General features: G+C 43.0%; 1 protein-coding gene across 2 annotated transcripts in view; it reads left to right on the top strand.

Annotated features, from left to right (window-relative positions):
• Positions 1–3,179: 3,179 nt before the first annotated feature.
• LOC147659648 (interferon-induced protein with tetratricopeptide repeats 5-like) overlaps positions 3,180–24,307 on the top strand; it is a 31,216-nt gene continuing 10,088 nt past the window's right edge. The window contains exons 1-2 of one of the 2 annotated variants that reach the window (XM_086951578.1): positions 3,180–3,281; positions 17,943–17,993. The gene's annotated coding sequence lies outside the window, so the exon portion shown is untranslated. The remainder of the gene's footprint in view (positions 3,282–17,942; positions 17,994–24,307) is intronic. The other variant, XM_086951577.1, reaches the window with a different exon arrangement.

Raw genomic sequence — 24,307 nt, forward strand, 5'->3', positions numbered from 1 at the left:
GCATTGGAATACAAGGGTTCATCCTCCGGTGGACCACCTCCTTCCTCACTGGAAGAACACAGATCATTCACCTATCTACTTTCATTTTGGAACCCAAGAGTATCATCTGCATTCCCCAACCCCACTCTTTTTAACACTTACGTGACCCCCCGACCAACATTGTTGTCAGAACCCATGGACTGAACATCATATCTTATGCAGACGACACCCAGATCATCCTTTGCTATCTGAAGACCCCTCCACCTCCAGAGCCAACTTTCACAGGTGCATGATGAGAGTCACTGATTGGATGAGGAACAACTGCTTGAAACTCAACACTGACAAGACTGAGGTGCTGATCTTCGAGAGCAACACCTCCCCATTGACTAACTCTTGGTGGGCCTCTGAACTAGGACCATCACCAACATCGACTGACTATGCCCGCAACCTTGGCATCATACTTGACAGCAAACTTACCAAGAAAAGCCAGATCCACCCAGTCTTGTCAACCTGCTTCCTTACTCTTTGCATACCGTGGAACATCTTCAAATGGCTCAGCATCAGGACTAATTGTACCGTCACCCGAGCCCAAATCACCATCCGGTTGGACTGCAGCAGCGCACTCTACAGTGGAATCACCTTGCACCTCCTGAAGAGACTACAGACTATTCAAGAAACAGCAGCCAGCCTTATCCTCTATCTCCCTAAATAGTCCCCCCCCCCACATAAAGAACCTCCACTGGCTCCCCATCCAGAAGAGATGCCAATTCAAGATACTCATCAAGCCTACAAAGCCCTACACAATCAAGGACCAGTCTATTTCAACCGTCGCCTCAACTTCCACCTACCGGCCAGACACCTGCACTCCTCCTCCTGCTTTCTCGCCTACACCCCCACATCTGCCAAAACACCAGTGGAGGATGCTCCTGCTCCTACCTCACTGTCAAGGATCAAAATGGTCTCCCCCTGCACCCACACACCTCTTCCTCTCTCTCAGAGTTCAGGAAAGGACTTAATACCTGGCCGTTCAACTGAAGATCCTGCAACACCAGACCTCAGAGCCCAGAGACCCTGGTCACATAATAAGGAGCCCTGTGCAATTGTTTCTATTTTGAAAAAATCGATCTAAATATTAAATGGCACCATGTCATTGGAATACAACATTTACATTTTTTGTTTTTTCTTTTACAAACCATTTGTTTTGGGTTCTTTACTATGATTTCTTTAATTGTATTGAACCAGAATGATTAATTCCAGAATGCACTGATTTGCTACAGACAAAGAGGTGTTCTGATAACATGGAGCCTTCTGGTAATCCTACTTTTGACCCTAGTAAATTTCCATGGCTTTGTGAGTAAGACCAAGGACATAGCTTTAGAAGAGTACACAGCACTAACTAATGTTGCAAAGGTTCTAATCATCTTTAACATTAGCCACTACTACAAGTAAGCAATAGGAGCATTTGCGGTGCACGAGACAACGCCATAAATAGCCTTCCAACTCGCCATGTCTTTGCCAATGGTGTACTGGAGTTGCATTTTGTGTCATGTCTGTCAAAATAACTTTGAAACATTCAAACATTTAGGACTTTTATACCTATAACAAAGTGCTTGCCTCTAAGTCAGAAAATCTCAAGTTTTCGGAAAACAAAAGTGCCTATCATTATGTAAAACACCCTTTTTATGATTTGGAAAATTATTTTGAGTAGTAAAAGAACATTTGCAATCGTATCTGAATTGTAAATAGGAGAGTTCATGAAAGGGGTGGTCTCCTTCCAACTCAAAATGCATTTTTTTTTATAGTTTGTGATTGCAATGGTGGCACAGGGTCAGACTGATTTGCATATGGCCATGTCTGAACTGGGGTGGTGTGGAGTGCAAAAAAACGATGGATTTAGGCCCAGATCTCTGTACTCGGGTGAATGATTGGCATTGTTCTGCATTCTGTCCATCAACTGTGGTTTTTGCATTTGTCATCCCGAGTGGGATGGGTATGCTCAGACGTGAGTCCCATGCTCTCCATACCACTGGATTCAAGCAAGCCGGGCTGAAGACGGCTGGAATGCCAGAAACCGGTCCTCGGAAGCTTGTTTCCGGTCCATGGACGGCATGGCTTGGCAGTTCAGGCTGGACTGTTCCCATGAGGCACAGGGTCAGACTGATTTGCATATGGCCATGTCTGAACTGGGGTGGTGTGGAGTGCAAAAAAACGATGAATTTAGGCCCAGATCTCTGTACTGGGGTGAATGTATGACATTGTTCTGCATTCTGTCCATCAACTGTGGTTTTCCAAATAATATAAAACCTCTGCTGTTTAGCCTGTGGCCAGGTGAACAGAGAAGTTTCCTTGTAATTTGCGCAGCTGCCAGCCAAACACCGCAAAAACATTGCAGAATGTCTAGGGCCTCATTTATGAAAGCCTTGCGCCACTGGTGCGTCACTTTTTCATATGTTAAAAGTGACGCACCGGCGGCGCAAGGCCTTCATAAATAAGGCCCCTAATATTTAGCCAGCAGTTGGGTTACTAGTGATGTTTTTCTGCTATTTCCAGGGCTGCGGGCCAAATAGTAAAGCATTTCTACTATTTGGCAATGGCTGATGGGTAATAGCCATGACCAACTGAAAATGCAGGCAAATGTCTGTGGCTCTATCATGATAGGCAGAACCAGGCACCTGTTTGCGCTTGCTGTGTGTAAAGTGAATTCATATAATCTATTTTTTTTAAATGTATTGCTCTATTTACAAAGAAAAACCAAAGGAAATGATGGACGGAGCGTTGACAATACAAGCACTCACCCCCAGTCAACTGATCTGGGTTTAACCCATCACCGTTCTTTAGCCCACTCTGCCACTGGGGTGGCTTGGTGTGCAAAATAACGATGGATTAAACCCAGATCTGTGACTGGGGGTGAATGTTTTCGCGTTGTGCAACATTCCGTCCATCATCTTGTGTGTTTTTTGCTCTATTTACAGCCATTATTGCTCGGAGATTAATTCACTGTACCCAACGCAGGCACATAACAACAGGCGCTGGACTTTGTCCATAGGCAGATAAGGGCCCTTGATGTCAAATGGTGCACACTTTCAGTTTCTCAGGAATAGAAACCATGAATGCAGTCAATTAACCTTCAGACTATGATTTCCACTACTATTGAGACACTTCTATGGAAATGTCAACTTTGAACCAAGGGGATGAGTCAAGGGGAGGAGTCTGAGACATTCATATACCTTCAGCAAACACATTTAACAGGTCACAGTCAATACATCTTCCTTCAGTAAAGAATACAGCGGCTGCAAAACGAGGTAAGCGTCAAAAGATCATTTTTAGATAATGTTATCTTGATTATCATTGCTTGCTTTAGGCCTGTTTCAACTTTGATACTCCACTAGTTTCAGGACTCCAAAACAACAACGGGAATAGTCAGGAGCATTAAAATCTAGCAAGATCTGGGTAAGCAGCCCAGGCAGGCATCATGGAATGAATCAAACCACACCAAAACAAAGCTGGCATTTTAAACATCCACCTTTGTTGACATATAGAGGCTTACATCAATGTCACCTGGTAAACACCAGTGCAGTGAGAACTAACAACTATCCATATAACAGAGTTTTTCCTGATGCAAGGTCCATGGTGCACTAAACTGTTGAATAAATGACTTTCCTATGTCTCTCTATGTCTGAATGTCAGCAGCAACTTATGCAATGTGCTTTAATGTTCTTTGTAAATTAGAGAATCAGTCATGGTGCACTCCTCCAGGAGCAATCAGTTTAATATGGAAATGTTAACTCTCATGCAAACTCAGGCTGCACTCATACCTCACAACTAGCACATTCATGATACAAACTACAAGTCAGAATAAATGTGCAGTGATTAGCTCCTGCTTTGCTGCCTGCAGTTTATGGATTAACAAAGAAAATTGTGAGTTATAAGTATCACAGTTTAATTAATCTGGGATACTATGATACAATGTTGCGTTTGATATGGCTCTTGCACTGGTGAAGGTTATAATATAGTTGTCACACATGGAATGCATACAAAATGCAGAAGCCAGACTCACACTCACACTTCCACCCTGCACCCACATCATCTCAAAGTGCCTCACTATCTCCTTGTCCCCATACACACCATTTTCACACTCTTCACAAACAGTTATAAAGTCTTGCATAATCGAGGTCTCTCTTACCTTAACAACAGCATCAACTTCCAATCCCCTACCAGAAACCTATGTTCAGGCTTGACTTCAGCTCACTGACATGCTCTGCATCCTCAGAGTCAGAGCCGGTGGCTACACCTCGTACCTCACACCCAAACAATCGCCTGGAACAACCTCCCCCTCAGGTTCTCCCTGCACATCAGAGCCACCTCTCCACCCCCTAGATTCCACAAGACACTGAGGACATGGCCCTTTACCTAGAACTCAGACTCGGCCAGCCCAGTCCCTCTCATCTAATGCCTGTATACCCTCCAGAGTGAGATGTGTGCTCTACAAAAAGTCAAAATATAACATCTGGCGATATCGTTCAAAACTGTTTGAGTGTGTCCTTTCTACCCCAGACAATGCAATTGGGATTAGCACCCATAGACGAAACACATGTTGGCTACAGTTCATATATTGACTGAAAGTCTGAAACAAAAGAAAACTGGTTAAGCTTCTTTATGGACTCACTTTGAATCAGTTACCAAAGAATTACTACACTGCTGTGAGAAATCAAGACCTTTTTACAGTGCCCCCCCCACCCCCTTTTGCCCACATTTTGAATCCAAGGTGCTGGCGTTCTGACTCTGATTGTGCCCTGGGCTCTGCTAACCAGACCCAGGGCAAGTGCTCTGTGGAAAAGGTACATGGTAATTACATATCATTACAGTTGGAAATTACAACCTACCTGTAAGTATAGGCAGGACATGCAGGTTTAGAGGCCCAATGACTTTGATGAACTTAAGTGGGCACACCTGTGTTGCCTAATGCCATTTTAAAAACAGCCCTGCTTTGCAGGCTGCTTATAAAATTACAGTAACCGCAAATTCGACTTTGGAATTAAAGGTACTTCTAAAGTCTTGAATGACCCTGTTTTTACATATATATTACCCCTAAGGCCTCCCTCGGTGCCCCAGGGGTGGGGTGCTTTGTAACTATAAGCAAAGACACTATAAAAGTGGTGAGGGAAAGACTGCCACCTTCTTTTCCCCCATTGTATCACATTGGCGCCATAGGCTAAAATGTGAATACTTTAAGAAAATGTAACTATTGATAGGAGGGAGCTCAAAACATACTTCATAGTTTCAAAATGACAATTAGAATACATCCAAGAACTTGTCAGGATTAGATCTGTTATAACTATCACAAAAAATAAGTGATATAAATTGCTTTTCTGATGAGCCAAAATCCAGCCTTCCAGCAGGTTCTTTCTGACTGGCCAGTCTTTGCCAGTCTTTGCCAGGCTGAGCCACCAAACCTTAATGAGGAGTGCGGTATCCTGGGCTGAGACAAAAGAAGCCTCTGGTGGGAGGAGAACTGCAGCTGCAGAATATAAGGCTTATGGGTGTGGAATAGCCAAACTGGTCTTCAAGCAGGGAATGACAGGTCACTGGCTCATCCCCACAGCTTCCCACCCCAGCCAGACAGGAGCCCCAGTAATTAGTTTACCAGTCGGGTGGAAGGAACATTTTAGGGAAACTTAGCCAGGCTAGTGGGTGGGAGTTTCTCCATTTTGGACTATGAAAAAATAGTGCTTTCTGGGTCAACAATATGACCCTCTACTTTTCACCCAATAACACTCAATCCAAATGGGGAGAGCTGCCCAGTAACTCAGATCCCTGCCTGAAACAAGACGAAGAAGAAGAACTGCCCTGTTGCAACCCTGGCCTTCACTTTAATGGATTGTACTCTGGATGACTGCACCTGCTGCACACATTGGAACTTCAGTTCTTAGGAATTTTCCTTGCTTCTAAAAGTGAAGGAGTTGGCTCCCTGAAAGTAGCAGGTTAAAAGAGCGACCTGCATCATCTCCACCGAAAGAACCCAGCTGGACAGCCTCTAGTGGACTTTGAAGAATTTGTCCAGGTGCATTGTGGAAAACATAGTCCCAACATCCTAAGGACAATCTCAGAGCTTCTAGACCCTTGGATTGGTGTTTTGGACACCCTGAACCCACAAATAAACTTTCTGGAAGAAGTACCAGAAGTTTGGAGAACTTTTTGGAAATAGCTTCATAAGTAGAACGGCATGTCGTCGAGAGTCAATCCTCTGACGCCAAACTGCGATCCAACCTGCAATTCAGGGTTGTCCTGCTGAAAGCTCCAAATCTCCTGTCATTGACAAGACTTCCAGGTTTTCACAAGGCCTCACACTGAACCAAGCCACTGTTGTTGACTCGTATACTGGTCTCAGGAGGGGCCTCGCTCGACGTCGAAAGAAAAAGCTCCTGATAAAATGGGATGGTAAACAGTTGACCAAGGCCTCCTACTCAGTGCATATGGCCTGCAATTAATCACAGTGGCCCTCAAACCTTTACTTTGTCCCGGTCAAGCATGGCCAGATGTCCCTAGTTGGCGCTTTTCATGTTTAGGCACTAGAAAACATTTCATTTTTTTAAATTCATATCTCCATTTACCCACATTCTATTTTTGTCATTTTAGTCATTATAATATTTCCTTTTTCTATAAATTGGTTTTGGATTATTATTGTGTGTTGTTTTTATTTATTTATTGTATTGGTGTTTTAAATGCTTTACACACCTGTCTCCTTAGTTAAGCCTGCCTGCTCGTTGCCAGCTGCCAAAGGTTGAGAAACAGAATAATTAATTGAGACTCTGCCTTATATTATGATTGTGGCCTTATTGCTACCACACCTCCTAATAAATCACCTTCCAACATGTGATGTTCAGCAGTGTGAACAGTACCTGTGTTTAAACTACACCATACAGTAATTAGGTAAACGTCTTTAAAAATCCATATATTCACTCAGAAAAGAAATAGAATTTTGAATTTGAACTAAACTGTTTTAAATTCATATTGAATGTTTTTAAATTGTTCTATCTCTGATTTGCAAAGTTGTTTTGTGACTCAAAACTAGGGATACAATGGAGATTTTTCTGGCTAGCCTGTCCAAATTCACAGTACCTGAGCTCAGGGTACAGTGCAAGTCCAGGGCGCTACCTAATGCTGATAAGATTATGATGGCAGAACTGATTAGGTCCCATAAGGCCTGGCCACATTCAGCTCCAGAGAGTGGAGGGGAAGGGGAAACTGACCACTCCTAGAACCTTCAGGAGGAGGATGATGACAACTTTTCCATAACTTCCAGTACCAGGCACAAACTTCCAGCTGGGGAAGGAAAGGATAGCTCCCACCAGAGGAACCACAGCTATCCTTTGAGGTTCATTTAGCTCCATTGCCATAGAGAAGGAGAAGCTGAAACTAGTTAAAATGTATTGGGCAAGGGAGGAAGAGAGAAGAAATAGTGGCTGCGAAAACGAGGAAGCTACTGAGATGTGTAAGAGTGGTGGGTTTGATCCTAGGCTTCCCAAGGGGTTAGTTTTCCAGTATGAAGAGGGGGATGACATCGACAAATAAATGACAGAATTTTAAAAGGCCCTTAGGATGAGAAGGGTTCACTCCAAATAGTGGGGTTCACTCCTGTGGGGGCTGATCCAATTAGCTGGGAAAGATTGGCTCCTGACCCTAGAGAAGGATGAGGCAGAATACCTCTCACGTATGAGGAAATGTCTAGTCAGGAAACTTGGTCTTATCCCAGAGCAGTCCAGGGTGAAGTTCAGGGACACCCTGAAAGTAAACAAACAGTCCTGGTTGGACTTTGTAGACATCTCAGTGAAGGCACTAGAGGGCTGGATTAAAGGTAACCAGGTGAGTACTTATGAGGGCTGTACAATTTAATCCTCGATGGTCACATTCTGACTCATTGTGTACAAGAGAAGTTACACCAGTATCCAGTGCACTCTAAGCTGTCAGGTCCCAGGGAACTAAGGAAGACAGCTTATGAGTGGGTGAGAACCTGGATTTTAAATCAGCTCCAGGGGAGCAATAGTGTGGAAAATGAGTATTCAATTTACAGTTCAACCCGTGTCTTACAATATATATCTCCAGCTCTGTGCAAACTTCTTCAGATAAACAGATCTTTGCGTTATTGTATTTTTGTAATAACCTAAAATAAACAATGCAGAAATCACCTGTTTTGTATTCTAACAAATGAGTAACTAAATGGATCTTTCATAGTATTGTGTGAAGGTGAATTAGTAACATTCTTTGCCTTGATCTCTGACTCCGGTTTTAAATAAAATCCTATTAGTACCATGGTGATCATTAACACTGTTATTACAAAAATTAAATGCACAATATATTTATACTTATTCCTATCCCTGAGCAATGAACTCCGCTCTGCTAGGAGGTTTGATAACTACGCATTTCATGGAAAACACGGAATTCATGCAAGAATTCCCACTTCGCTACGTAATGGAGGCACCTACTGTACCCACAACCCTTTGGTAAATCAACTTTAACTTTACATGCTATAAAGCATATAACCAATTCACAAAAGTGAACTTTGAAAATCATCAGGCAATGAGAGAGTTGATGATTTTGGGGTCACCCCTTACCTAGGGGGAGTGCAACAGATGCCTTGAACACAAAGCGCATATCATGCGATTTGGCGGTGGTCCCATCCTACTAGGACCACCCCAAGCAAAGTTATGGGCTAAAATGCAATGCCAACCAAAGGCCCTTCAAAGCATTATGGGGCGAGATTCCAGAGTTTAGCGAATATTATAGTTTAGCTCTCAGCTGAGCCCCAGAGTCTGCCCCTTGAGGAGTGTTTTGATATTGGATACTATAATATTCACTGCATTCTAGAATATTGTCCCATAATGCTTTGCAGGGCCTTTGGTTGGGATTATATTTTTGCACATACTTGTGCTTGGGGTATGGTCCTAGGAGGACGGGACCACCAACAAATCATTTCTCTATAATGTGCTCTTTGAGTTCAAGGCATCTGCTTGGTCCTCTCCCTAGGTTAGGAAGGACCCCAAAATCATCATGTCTCTCACTGCTTGCTAATTCTCACTTTTGTGAGATAACTGTATGTGTTTTAGCATGTAAAGATAAATTATTTATTATTTAATTAATAGCACAGCTTGCTATATTTTCACTTTAGTGAGTTGGCTATATGTATTTTGTAAGCAAAAATAATTATTTGTTAATTTACTAAAGGTATGTCAGATTTTTGTTTCAAACACATAAGTCATCTGATTCTATACACTCAATATAATCATCAACACAGACAACAACACTCAACTGATCCTCTCATTCGCCAAGGACCCCTGCAATGCCAAAACCAACTTCTGAAATGCCATGAACAACTTCTGAAATGCCATGAACAACATAGCTAAATGGATGAGAGACAATTGCCACCCACTCAACTCCAACAATGCTAAAGTACTGGTCTTCAGGAAGAATACCTCTGCATGGGACCACAGCTGATGGACTGCAGAATTCGTACCTACACCCACACCGACTGACCATTCACGCAGCCTCAGCATCATCCTCGACAGCCACCTAACCATGAAACAACAAATCAAAACATCCGCCTCCTCCTGCTTCCACACACTTTGCATGCTCTGCAGAATCTTCAGTTAGATCCTGTTAGACCTGGCACCTTGGCGTGGGTCTCCCTTTCAATTTCTTTGCTGTTGCCTCATGTGTTTTTGCTGGAGTTAGATGCTTTGGGGACTGTGCCACTGCTGTCCAGTAAAAAGGAGGTTTTCCCTTGGTGGACAAACTAAACCACAGTCCAAGTGTTCCCTCTGGTAAATTGTTGTATGGATTAGTGACTCCATGATTGGCTTATTTGGTTTACTTGTCAGACCCTAGTACAGTGCACTGAGTGTGCCCAGGGCTTGTAAACCAAATGCTGCTGCTGGGTTTGCAGCACTGGTTGTGTCACCCACAGAAGCAGCCTAATCCTAACTGAGGAGAGGAACCAGAGAGATTGAGGAGAGACTATCCCCAAGCTGAAGTGCTGCTTGGGGGATTAACCTGCGGTGGTTGCCTAAGTGTGAAAGAGAGGAGAGAGAGACGTTGTGTGTACTTTCTGCAACTTGTGAAGGATCTCCAAGGGCTTGAGAAAAAGCTTGCCTCCTGCTGAAGTCTCAGGAACAACAGACTTCAACCACCAGCTCCCCAGAGTTCTTTGGAAGTGCCTGCAGTTGTGTTAGGTTTTCTGAAGGACTGGTGTTGCAAGGAGCTGTAAGCGCGACTCACGAAGAAGATACGTGCCACTGCCGCAGCATCACTAAACAAGGGTGTCACCACTGTAGCTGTCGCATCGCATTGCAGAAGCGTCTTGCATCACCGGAGAAGAATGTCGCCGCCGCTGCAGTCGCATCACTGAGAAGGGTGTCGCTGCTGCAGTTGCTGCATTGCCTCGCTGGAGCGTCCCGCATCACTAAAGAAGCATGTAGCAGGGCCTGTTGCGGCCCAGAAGAATCATTGAGTTGCCTCACGGCTATCAGGCATGCACGCATCTTCTCGCAAGGAAGAGACGCCATCTTTGTTTTCATCGCACCGGATCTTCATCGCAACACGGCGTTGCGAGCCGCATCACCAGGGAAGAGCAGTTAAAAACCGATGCATCACCGTCCCTGCAAACAAGGGACAGACGCATCACCTTCCCTGCAACACTTTCATTGTATAGCGTTACGCATCCTAAGGTACATTGACTCAATGTGTCGCATTTTAACATCTAAAGAGAACTAAGCTAATTCTGCCATTTTAATTACAGTATTGTGGATTTTTGTCGTTTGCGGTCTTGTGATAAGTCTATATAAAGAATACTTATTCTTTATATTAAACTTGTGTGGTGTCCATCTGTAGTGTTGTTACTGGGTTACTGTATGTGTTCACAAATGCTTTACACACTGCCTCTGAGATAAGCCTTTCTGCTCGTGCCAGATTTGATAGTACCATTAACCTGCTCTATGATACCAGAGACCTCTGGTCTGTAACTGCATTGTAATCTTTGTTCAATTTGTAGGATTGGGCAGATCATTTTCAACGCTTCTTTATTGAAGTGCGCTCTTCTAGCTGACTCTAGGGAAATCAACATGCTGAACTTAGGTATTCATTCTTAAAATAACAGTTTTGCTACAGTGAGACTATCATGTCCTCTGGAGGGTAGGCTTCCACCCATCTTGAAAAGATGCACACGAACATCAGGATACATCTCAGTCCGTTTTGCACAGGCATTTTGATCAGATCTACCTGCATCCTATTGAAAAGACCGCTTGATCTCCCTATTTGTGTCACAGTGTTGCATTTTGTCTTTCCTGCACTCAATTGTTGACATATTACACCAAAGGCAGATCTCCTCTGCTAACATCCAGAATCTGGGGTTATACCAACTTTTTCTGAAAAGTCCCACTATTGAATCCCTGCCTTAGTGTTTATATCCATGGTAATACTGTGTCATTGGAAACAACAGACTGGTAGAATATCTTGTCAAGGTAGTCGCTGATAACCAATCTGGGGCAGTGAATGTAGCTTCCAAAAAATCAAAGAGGGGGTATGGCTATACACCTAAGTAAGCAGGGTACAACCAGTAAACCTCCCTCATGTCCGATACCAACTTGTATAGTGAAGGAACCAAGACCGAATAAAACAAAGTGTGAGCCAGCTAAAAAAGAGGGTATAGAACAGAGTAATAATACCAAAGAACATAGTAATCCTAGGATGAATCCATTAAATGTACCGGTGGAGGAGGTAAATCCTGCTGATGAGACCTGACAGCTCCTGGATTAAACTACGGACACTCAATTTACCGCCACAATCAGCATTCCTGGTCCTAGTTCTAGGAAATGTACCACCTCTTAAGGAGGGAGTGACAGAGGACTACAGCCAGCTAAAAAATAAAGTCATGCACTGGCTGTCTAGTAACACATTAGAAGGGAGGTTGGCAGGGCAACATATCATAATGGCCCGACAGGTTTTCTGGGTAGGTAGATCAAGGAAGCCAAACAAGGAGGACTGCATTGTGATTCATTTTAACAGTAAAGTGCCAGTTGATAGGATTATGAGGGAAGTGGGGATCAGGGGGGTCCCAGGGGACTAGGCATTGAGATCCTACCACTTGCCTTCTTTTATAGCCCCACGAATCAAGTAAGAACGGATAACTGGAATACATGGCAGCAAGCAAGGAATGCACCCCATAATCAGGCTAGACATTGGGAAGGGAGCAGAGGAAAACAGATTTGGGGGATGGCAGGGGAATACCACGCCATCAGGGCAAAACAGATTAGGAGTACTGTCCGGACTAAATGACTGTGACTGACTGTGTGGGATGAGTAAGGTTGATAGGAAGTATAGGGAAAATGCACGGTGTATCCCAAAGCATGGTGCAGGACAAAAAGTAATACCCCCTAGAATGGATGAGATAGGGAACATACCAACGGGAATAGTGAACGCATTAGATCTAGTAGGGGTGACCGAGATAACAGGAGCGACTAGATATAAAAAATGTCTGACCAATGACCTGACTTACATGAATAGTGTTCAGGCAATAACTAGTACAACTGACGATAACCCTATGAGGAATAAAGGGAGTGTTGTGACAATAGCCACATTGGAAGCACCGACGCCACCAAACGATAGTGTTAAATTCCCGTCAATAAAGGTAGCAAATTCACGAGGGCTGGTAAGGGTAATGTTCTAGAACATAAATGGTCTGGAGAACAAGATCTCTAGCACTGAGTGGTCATAGTTTATACATGACTTTGATATCCTCTGTATACAGGAAACATGGTTAATTGGGGAAACACATATAGACGGATATAAGACCTTCAACATCCCAGCGGTGCCCTCTACGCATGGTAGACATAAAGATGGTATCTGTGTCTATGTTTCCAACTTAATGAATGTGCGGGGGATAAAAATGATGAAATATACATCCTATTATCAAATAGTCTCTATCCAGCTATTGGCGGGCCTGGACATGGTGGTGGTAAACCTCTATAATAACACCAGTAAAGGTAACTTTATGGAGGTAATGAGTAATCTTACGGAAGACGTAATCCATGCAAACTTTGTCAATAGCAGAGATGTAATTGTGGTATGGGGAGGGGATTTTAACATTAGTATATGTAAGTCATTAGTGTGTAGCTCCCGAGAAAATGAATGGGAAGAAAGCAGTTTTACAAATCACTTTATTCACACGGAGAAAGGAGTGAAAAGGAATGACATTATGGCTACCCTGGCTTTGGGTTTGCAAATTTGATGTGCTCCCCAATGGTGGAGTTTAGTCCAACTTTTTTATCAAGGGGTTTCCAGTCGGTGATTGATTTTATACTAGTTCCTAATAAACATGCCAATAGGGTAGAGAAGTATGAGACGCATATGAATGGCCTTAGTGACCATTTGCCAACTAGCCTATATTTATTCTTATCGGAATGGAGTAAATCTACGACTATCGAGTCGTTGGCATGGACGCAAAGTATATCATTGGCATGCAATAATGGGTTTGCATTGAAGTGGAGCACATTAGATCCTGTAAAAACAAATGAGGGAATCATTTCTAAGGCATTGCCATATATCCAGGTCTGCCTAGATGAAGATTCCACACACAAAGAAATTCTGGATGCCTACGGAAATATTACCACAGTAATACAGGATTCTCTCACTAAAACTAATAATAATATCCGTGATAAGACTACTGGATGGTTTGATACCCACTGCACAAAGGCTTATAACAAGCTTAAAACTGCTCTTAGCATTAAACCCAGAGATAACGAATTAATAAGAGACTGCCGAAGGGCATACAATCAAGCGAGGTCCCATAGAAAAAAGGAGGTTAAAGAATTGGCCTGGCATAATCTAGTAAAAGCGTCGGAAAGTAAAAATCCGAAACTGTTTTCGCAAGCAGTGAAAGCCCCATACTTTAAAAAGGAAGACATCGCACGAATAGAGATTGCCATTAATGAATCCACCTGGATTGACTTCTTTTCTAGTGTATTTAAAAAGGACGGGGGAAATGATGGCCCCGCTAAAGTGATACCTGAGGTGGATGTACCTATAATGGAACACGCACCGATAGATATAGAAATTCAACATACTGAAGTCGTGATGGCAATAAATAAGAGCAAAGGAAGTAAGGCCCCGGGCCCAGACGGAATACCAAATGATATATTTAAATTGACTATCAATCTGTGGGCTCCGATTTGTACGCGTGCACTGCAGGCTTGTTGTGCAATGGGTTTCATCAAAACCTGGTCTGAATCGGTAATAATACCGATCTACAAAAAGGGAGACAGAGAGAGCCCAGTAAACTATAGACCAATCTCCCTACTAGACTCCCTTATGAAGATTGCAGGGAGGGTGATCTTAGAGAAACTTCAAATATGGACAAGTGACAATATCTTTAGTCCTGTCCAATATGATTTTAGAGAGGGGATGGGCATAGTGGAGCAGGTTCTAAATTTTGTAATCATTCAGGGGAAATATTCTCGAGCTAAGAAAGAATCTTAATATGCCATCTTCGTTGATCTCACAGCCGCGTTTGACTGTGTGGACCCCTGAAGCTATGGCAAACCCTGGAAGAAATAGGAGTGGAACCGGCCATAATACAATTCCTACGCCAGCTGTATTCCGGGGCTATGGCTAGGGTAAGACACTGAAAAAATGGAGAATGCACAGGGCCCTTTCGCATTGAGAAGGGGGTGAGACAGGGCTGCGTGCTGGCCCCTTTCCTATTCTCCATCTATACGAACGCTTTGGAGGGGGAGTTGGAGGCCAGCACAATTGATTCTCCCAGATATGGTAAGAAGCAGGTCATCTCACTCCTTTATGCGGATGACGCGGTGCTTATGGCCCGCACGCTGATAGGTGCAAGGAGGGCATTAGCAATATACAATCAATTTATGGGAAAAAGAGGGTTAAAAGTTAATGCCAAAAAGTCTTTCATGATGAAATGCGGGAAAGATCGTTCCAAATGTAGGACAATCCAGACGGATGGCCTTTCAATTGAGTGTGCCAAAACCTTCTCCTACCTGGGGGTGTTACTCGATGGTTCAGGTTCATGGGTGGGAGCCATGAAATCTAGGACTTTATTATTCAAAGGATCTCTAGCGGCCCTAATGAACTTTGCAAAACAATTAGGAAAAAGACCACCTGAAATCCTGCTAAAATATATATGGCCAAATGTAGGAGCATAACTCTATATGGGGCCGGAATCTGGGGAATCCGGGACGCATCCTCCATTCAAATAGCCGAAAACGGGTTTTTAAGATATTTGTTATCGCTTCCCCAGGGTGCGTCTGTATTTAACTGTAATGCAGAATTAGGGATGGAACATATTTCCGACCGAATAAAATTACAGCCAATTCTACTTTAGGGCACAGGGTATGGACTGTGGAAGCCCTGGGTCTCAACAGGGATATCATAAAGGACTTGATGGCCCTGGACAAAGCTAAAAGTATCCAGTGGTTAGCTTATATCAAGAATACATTGACCTGTAAAGACCCGAATTGTATAGTAACCCTGAATCAAATAGCGGAATTTCAAGGAAGGGCCTAAAAAGATTATGTATGACCCACTTTGATACGTTGAGAGTAACAGGTGAATTTACGAAAAGCACAGTAATCCAGCATCAAATGACATTGATTAGCCAGACAATTCAACCTTATTTATAAATCTGTGCTGTGGGTTTTGACCGCTTTATATTGACCAGGTTCAGATTTGAACTATTTTTCCACTTAGTAACTTTTCCAGAAAGAAATGACTGGTCAAGAACCCTGGTACCATGACCATGTGATAACCAGTCTATACAATCCACCTTCCATCTGATTTTAGTCTGTAAATATTATGATTACGAACGTAGGAGGTGGATTAAACAATATCTGAGACAGGGTTACTGGCGACAATGTAGGCCAGCGTATTTAAGTCTATTACAACTAGGAAACGATAAATGTATTATGGTCATGATGTGTTTTTTAAAAAGCATATCCTGAGGAAGCGGAGATTATTGGAAACTGTTTAATTAATTAATTCTGATTTTGTAAAGCTTTATTCTGACAAATGCACTCATTTAATGTATTTTTTAATGGTTTTAATGGATGATGGCTATGTATTTTTTATGAAATAATGATGTGTATATATATATGTAGCTTTTATGATTTTATATTTTACAAAAATCGAATAAAGCTTTACTGAAACTGACTGTCTGGTAATACTGGTCTCCAATAAGCCAACATCCAAATGTAGTTTGCTTTTTTCTCACAAACCGCTTTTACCCAACTGTTTTGGTCTGCTTCTGACACATTTTCCTGCACCCTTTTCAAGTCTTCCTATGTGTCAGTGACTTTCATCAACATGGTAAAGGAACTCTACTCTTCGGACTCAAAGGTGAACTTTTCTTTGCATGTGCAGTCTGAGAAAGCACAGTATCTAGAAACTGAATCTATTTATTTGTTGCCCATGGCAACATATCTATTACCACTCTCCTGGAAACTGTAAAGCCTCCAACAACTCGCTAATGTAGGCAGCACCATTTCTGATAGGAACACCGGAGGAGGCCAGAAATGCCCGTTGGGATAATAGTTTCCCAAAATCATGGACATCACAAACCCGTACTGGCTGTCTGTAAAAATGGTAACCATCATTTGTGCAGGTAAACTCCATGCTCTGGTAAGGGTGATCAATTTGTCAACTTGTGCTGAGGTGGCTTTCTGAAGCTATGAAGCTTTGACAACATATTTTACACATAGCATATGCTACTCCTAGTGTGCCATTGTTACCTCTTAAACATGAGCCATCCAAAAACAATACATGGTCAGGCTCAATCAGGGGTTCATTCTTAATATCAGGTCAGAGATTAGTGCATAAATCTGTGACATCTATGCAATCCTGTTCAATTTCATCACAATCAGTATTATTTACAGGCAACAGTGTTGAAGGGTTAAGGATCGTGCATCCCTATATATCTTTCCATATCTCATTATTTTCGGATGAGAGAATGGCTTATTCCTAGCGAGTCAGTCTGTTGTGGGTAATTTTTTCTTGTTAACAACAACTCAACAGAGTGTGAGACCATTACAGTTAAAGGGTATCCCACCACTATGTTCTCACTCTTTTCTGGACTAATGCTTATCGCATCAACCACTTTAAGGCAACCAAGAAGACCTGCAGCTATAGGTTAAATGCAGTACAAATGTAGGCAATTGTTTTTACGGCATCTCCATGCATCTGGGTCAACAATGAGAGAGCGTCCCCATCTCTCACTGTGTGAATTCCTTTGAATAATCAGGCATTCCTAGTGCTGATCCACAACAACATTTTTTTTTCAACTTTAGCAACGCTTTTGCACATTTGTTGTCTCATGTAATCGAATTAAACACATCTCTGCCTGTCAACCACAGTAGAGGTTTCCTCATTAAAGGAATGTTTGGTATCAGCTGTCTACAGTAGCAAACCATTACCTAAAACCTCTTGACTTCCTTCTGAGTTCGTAGTGGGTTCATCTGCGTGATCGCTTCTGTTACTTTTGGAGACACCTTTCTAGCTCCCTTCACAATGATGTGTTCCAAATACTGAACTTCCTTTTGACCGTACTGCAATTTCCCTGGAGACACTTCAGGACACATATCAAAGTTCCATTTTGCATTCCCTAAATAGCGAATTTTAGGTAAATGCTATTTAGGGAATGCGAAATGGTACGTAAGAAAATAGCTATTCCCTAATATCAATTCCTACAGGGGCACAATCACAGTTAGTGAATTTATATTAGGAAATGCTACTCCATTCGTTCATAGGGGTCTAAATGCGCACAGGTGCAAAGGGTTTTGCATTACCTAATTTACGGTTACCTAATTGGTAATCACAAATTAGTAATACAAAATCAGGTGCACAGACAACATATTGAGTTTTTAATAACAAACTACATTAATATCGATTTTTAAATATCGTAGGGGCAGAATATCGACATCAAGAATATCAGTGACCAGAATATCGACCTGAAGGTAAGAAATATTATTTTTGTTAATATCAAAGTTATTAATATTGATAGTAATGAAATCAATGTTAAAAATATCGATGTTTGTGTTAGTGTTATGTATTTTAGTATGTATTTTATATGTATGTGTTCCACATGTTTTGTTATGTTTTATATTATTTTTTTAAATATATGTATTATTGTGTAGAAGTTATTAATTTTCTTAAAGTGAATTTTGTGTTTTAGTACCGTAGCCGGTTGTGGTTTTATAGGGGAATAGGGTGGATCGTAATTTAATTATAGTAAGTGAATTAATCATTTTTAGAAATGATTAATTATTTGTAATTAAGTTTTGCATTTTAGTTCTGTAGCGGGTTGTGGGTTTATATGGGAATAGGGTGTGAAGTAATGTAATTGTAACGGTCGCACAGTGGATCACCAACTGTGCCGACAACCTCGCTCCGCCTAAGAACCCCCCAGGCAAGACCAGCAACAGGAAAACTACATGGTTCACCGAAGCCCTCAAAGACTCAAAGAAATTATGCCGCACGCTCGAAAAAACCTGGCTCCACGAACGGACGACAGAAAACATGACATCCCTCAGGAACGCCACTCGCAAACACCACCAGCTGATCCGCACCACCAAAAGGACATCATTCAAAGAGCGGCTAGACAACAACACCCACAACAGCAAGGAACTCTTCAGCATTGTAAAAGAGCTCTTCAACCCCAACGCCAGCAACAACGACATCACACCATCACAAGACCTCTGCAACTCCCTTGCCACGTTCTTCTACCGCAAGATCGCAGACATACACAACAGCTTTGACGCCCAGGCTCTGCCTCCGGACTCCAAACCAACAACCTCCAACACCACCCTAAGCGACTGGACCCCCATCAGCACACAGTCACCACCCACGTCATGAACAATATCCACTCCGGCTCTCCCTCCGACCACTGCCCCCACCACATCTACAACAAAGCATATGCCATCATCGCACCCCACCTCCGGTACGTCATAAACAACTCCTTCGCATCAGCCACCTTCCCAGAGAGCTGGAAGCATGCAGAGATCAACGCCCTTCTGAAAAAACCCACAGCTGACCCTAAAGACCTCAAGAACTTCCGCCCCATCTCTTTTCTTCCCTTCCTGGCTAAAGTCATCGAGAAGACCGTCAATAAACAGCTGACTGCATTCCTCGAGGCAAGCAACTCGCTCAATCCATCCCAGTCTGGATTTCGAGCCAACCACAGCACAGAGACAGCCCTCATCGCAGCCACCAATGACATCAGGACCATGATGGACAACGGGGAGACAACCGCCCTCATCCTCCTAGACCTCTCAGCCGCCTTTGATACCGTCTGCCACCGCACCCTAACAACCCGCCTCCACAACACTGGGATCTGAGGAAAAGCGCTGGACTGGATCACCTCGTTCCTCTCCAACAGAACCTAGAGAGTCTGCCTCCCACCGTTCTGCTCCGTGGCCACCTAGATCATCTGCAGCGTACCCCAAGGCTCCTCGCTCAGCCCAACTCTCTTCAATATCTACGTGAGCCCCCTCGCCACCATCTCATGCAAACACAACCTCAACATAATCTCCTACGCTGATGACACCCAGCTGATACTCTCCCTCACCAAAGACCCGACCACCGCCAAAACCAACCTCCAGGAAGGAATGAAGGACGTTGCGGAATAGATGAAGCTCAGTCGACTGAAACTGAACTCAGACAAAATGGAGGTCCTCATCCTCAGACAATCCCCGTCCCCCTGGGACAACTCCTGGTGGCCCACTGCACTGGGCACCGCACCGTCACCCACGGACCACGCACGCAACCTAGGATTCATCCTGGAGTCCTCGCTCATGATGACCAAACAAGTCAACGCCATCTCATCCTCCTGCTTCAACACCCTGCGCCTGCTCTGAAAGATCTTCCGGTGGATTCCCACAGAAACCGGAAGGATGGTCATGCAGGCCCTCGTCACCAGCCGTCTGGACTACGGAAACACCCTTTACGCAGGAACCACAGCCAAACTTCAGAAACGACTGGAGCGCATACAGAACGCCTCCACACGACTCATCCTTGACATCCCTCGCCACAGCCACATATTGGCCTACTTGAAAAAACTGCACTGGCTCCCCGTCAGCAAAAGGCTCACATTCAGGCTCCTCACCCATGCACACACAGCACTTCATGACATGGGCCCCGAATACCTCAACAACCACCTCTCATTCTACTCCCCTACCCGCCAGCTCCGCTCCGCCAGCCTCGCCCTCACAACAGTCCCACAAATCCGCAGAGTCACCACCGGAGGACAATCGTTCTCCTACCTGGCCGCCAAGACATGGAACTCACTCCCCGCTCACCTACGACCGACCCAGGACCAACTCACCTTCAGGAAACACCTCAAGACCTGGCTATTCGAGCAGTAGCGGCCCCTCCCTCTCCCTTCAACCTCAACATCATCTCCAACGCAGACGACACCCAGCTGATCCTCTCCCTCACCAAAGACCCCAACTCCGCCAAAACCAATCTTCACAAAGGCATGAAAGATGTAGCCGTATGGATGAAAAACAGCCGCCTTAAACTTAACTCAGACAAAACGGAAGTGCTCATCCTAGGATCAACCCCCTCTGCCTGAGACGACTCATGGTGGCCTTCGGATCTGGGCTCAGCACCCATACCCACGGACCACGCACATAACCTTGGCTTCATCCTAGACTCTTCACTCTCGATGACCAATCAAGTCAACGCCGTCTCATCCTCCTGCTTCAACATACTTCGTATGCTCAAAAAATCTTCCACTGGATCCCCGCCGAGACAAGAAAGACTGTCACCCACGCACTGGTTACGAGTCGACTAGACTACGGAAACACCCTCTACGCCGGAATTACAGCCAAATTACAGAAAAAACTCCAACGCATCCAAAACGCATCAGCGAGACTCATTTTGGACATCCCTCCCCAAGATCACATTACCGGCCACCTGAAAGACCTCCACTGGCTTCCCGTCAACAAGAGAATAACATTCCGTCCCCTCACCCACGCACACAAGGCCCTCTACAAACTAGGTCCCGAATGCCTCAACACTCGACTATCCTTCTACACACCCACCCGCCAACTGAGATCCTCCAATCAAGGCCTCGCCACAGTTCCGCATATCCAAAGATCCACCATGGGAGGTAGATCCTTCTCCTATTTGGCGGCCAAGACCTGGAACTCACTCCCCATTCAGCTCCGCCTTACACAGAACCACATCTCCTTCAGAAAAGAACTTAAAACCTGGCTATTCGACAAATAATGAACCCCCTCCCCAAGCGCCTTGAGACCCTCTGGGTGAGTAGTGCGCTATATAAATTCTCGAACTTGAACTTGAACTTGAACTTCAGCGCCTTGAGACCCTCGCTGGTGAGTAGCGCGCTCTACAAATGTACTGATTGATTGATTGATTGATAATTAATTCATATTTATTGGGATTGATATTTAATATATTGTTAATTAATTATTAATTGGTAATTAATTGTTATTAATTGATCGTTTGACAATTGTATTAATTATATACATGTTTATTTGAGCGGGTTGTGGGTAAATTAATTATAATAAAGTAATTAATAATTTTTATTTTTTAGTATTGATACTTAATTTATTGTTCATCAATGATTAGTTGGTAATTATTTTGTATTAATTAATTAGTTGATAAATATATTCATTGTGTTAATTCAGTTTAGGAGCAGGTTGTGTGTTTATAGGGGAATAGGGTGGGAAGTAATGTATTATAATTAGGTAATAATGTATTAATATGTATTAGTATTGATAATTAATGTATTGTTAATTAATTATTACTGGGAAATGAATGTATATTAAGTAATAATTATTGGTAATGATAATTATTTAATTGTTAATTATTTATTAATATTTAATTAATTTTCATTGATTGGTTAATTGATAATTATGTTAATTGTGTTAGATTTGATGTGGAGTGGGATTTGTGTTTATTGGGGAATTGGGTGGAAAGTAATTTATTGTATTAAAGTAGTTATTAAATTTAATTTATTGGTATTTTTAATGAATTTATTGTTAATTTATTAATAAATCATTCTTTAATTAAAAAAAGCGTATTTAATTGATGAGAAGGTTATTTTTAACCCCTTTCGCTATCCAACAATTTCCCTACTGTTGCACTCTCTGGAGTGGGAATAGTAATTTTTACCCCTACGCTATCCAACACTTTCCCTACTGTTGCACTCACAGGAGTGGGAATGGTAATTTTTACCCTTACGCTAGCCAACACTCTCCCTACTGTTGCACTCACTGGAGTGGGAATAGTAATTTCAATCCTTTCACTAGCCAACACTTTCCCTCCTGTAGCAGTCTCCGGAGTGGGGATAGTAATTTTTACCCCTACGCTATCCAACATTTCCCCTACTGTTGCACTCTCTGGAGTGGGAAAAGCAATTTTTACCCCTATGCTATTCAACACTTTCCTTACTGTTGCACTCTCTAGAGTTGAAATAGTAAGTTTTTACCCCTATGCTATCCAACACTTTCCCTACTGTTGCACTCTTTGGAGTCGGAATAGTAATTTTTACCCCTACGCTTTCCAACACTTTCCCTACTGTTGCAATCTTTGCAGTAGGAATAGTAATTTCTTTCCCTCCACTGTCCATATTTTTCTGTATTGTTTTAGTTAATATTGTGTATAATTTATCAAAAAATAAATAAAAATATTGTAATTTTTTTAATTTGTTAAATATATTTGTAAAATGTGTAATAATATTATTTTTGTATGTGTATATATGTATTTATAATTCATAAAATGTTTTTAACAATTGATAAGTTACTAAAATATTTATGAATATGTTTACGTAAGTAAATTTATTATATTTTATATGTATATGTTTTATTTATTTTAACATATGTATCAGTTTTTATTTTTAAACATTTTTAATTATTTTAACTGTTTCTTTTAATTATATATATTAATAACTTAATTTTACATTATTATTTTAACATTTTTTTGACATTGATATTTTTCTCAATATTTTTGTACTTACCATGATGTAGATAGGATGTCGATATTCTTGACTTCGATATTTTTGTACCTCAATATTTTTGAGGTTGAAATTGTGTCAGTGATTCGCAAAATCAAGGGTGGCCAGGGGCCTAAGGACTCCCTGACACATTGAAACATTGTGCGCATGTAAGTGCACCGCCCACCACAATGTTAGGGATGCACCCGCCACTGTGGTAGGCACATCCTAATGGCAGGCACAGGACTTCGCCCTTATGGCGGGCGGTCCCACTGTACGACGGGATGGCGGGGGGACTTAGATTGGTGTTTCGGACACTTTGAACCCACAAAGAAGTTCCAGAAGTACAGAGAACTTTTTAGAAATAGCTTCATAAGTTGAACGACTTGTCGTCAAGAGTCAATTCTCTGACGCCAAAAGAGAGCAAGCCGCTGAGGTCAAACCACGACCCGGCCTAGATTTCATGTTCGTCCAGCTGAAAGCTCAGGAGCTCCTGTTGTCAATGAGAGTTCCAGGATTTCACTGTGGCCTCTCGCTGAAGTAAGCCACCATTATCTACTCAGATCCCGGCCTGAAGAGGTGCCTTGCTCGATGCAGAGAAAAAAAGCCTCCAGAAAAACAACCAGGTGTGAAGGTAATAACTAGACCAAGTCCTCCCGCTCAGTGTATCCAACCCGCTCTCAATTGCGTTCGTCCTCAAACTTTGACCTTGTCCCAGACAAGCGTGACCAGATGTCCCAAGTTGGTGCTTTTTGTTTTTAGGCAGTAGAAATCATATGGCGGCAGATTTACAATAACGGGCACATCCCGGAATATCAGCAGGGATGCACCAGTTATTGTGCGTCATGGCAGACACCTCTTGCGCCACCATGGATGCGCCACATTTACAATGCGGCGCACCATGGGGCAAGAATAGACAGATGTGTAACTCATCTACTGCCGGAACAGTGACGCATTGCTGGAGTTGCGTCGCAAGTGCAAGGCAGCTCCATAAAGGCTCGGGGTGCCCCATACCTAACATGCTGCATCAATCCTTACGCCTGCTTCAAGCAGGTGCAGGGGTTTGACGCAGCATGGCTCTAAAAGTGACTGAGTAAAATCTTGTAGATTTCACTCAGCCACTTTTATGAGGCTTTCCCGCGCCGGAACGCCCCTTCCTGCGCCAAAATGCCTACATGTGGCACAGGGCTTTACAATGTGACGCATCTCCCAGATGCGTAACGTTGTAAATACCCCGCAGCATGGCGCTGGCTTTGCGCCACCGCTGCGCCATAAAAGTGACGCAATGGCGGCGCAAATGTGGCGTGCGGG

Source organism: Lissotriton vulgaris, unplaced genomic scaffold (assembly GCF_964263255.1).
Source record: "Lissotriton vulgaris unplaced genomic scaffold, aLisVul1.2 SCAFFOLD_1035, whole genome shotgun sequence".
Classification (NCBI taxonomy): Eukaryota; Metazoa; Chordata; class Amphibia; order Caudata; family Salamandridae; genus Lissotriton; species Lissotriton vulgaris.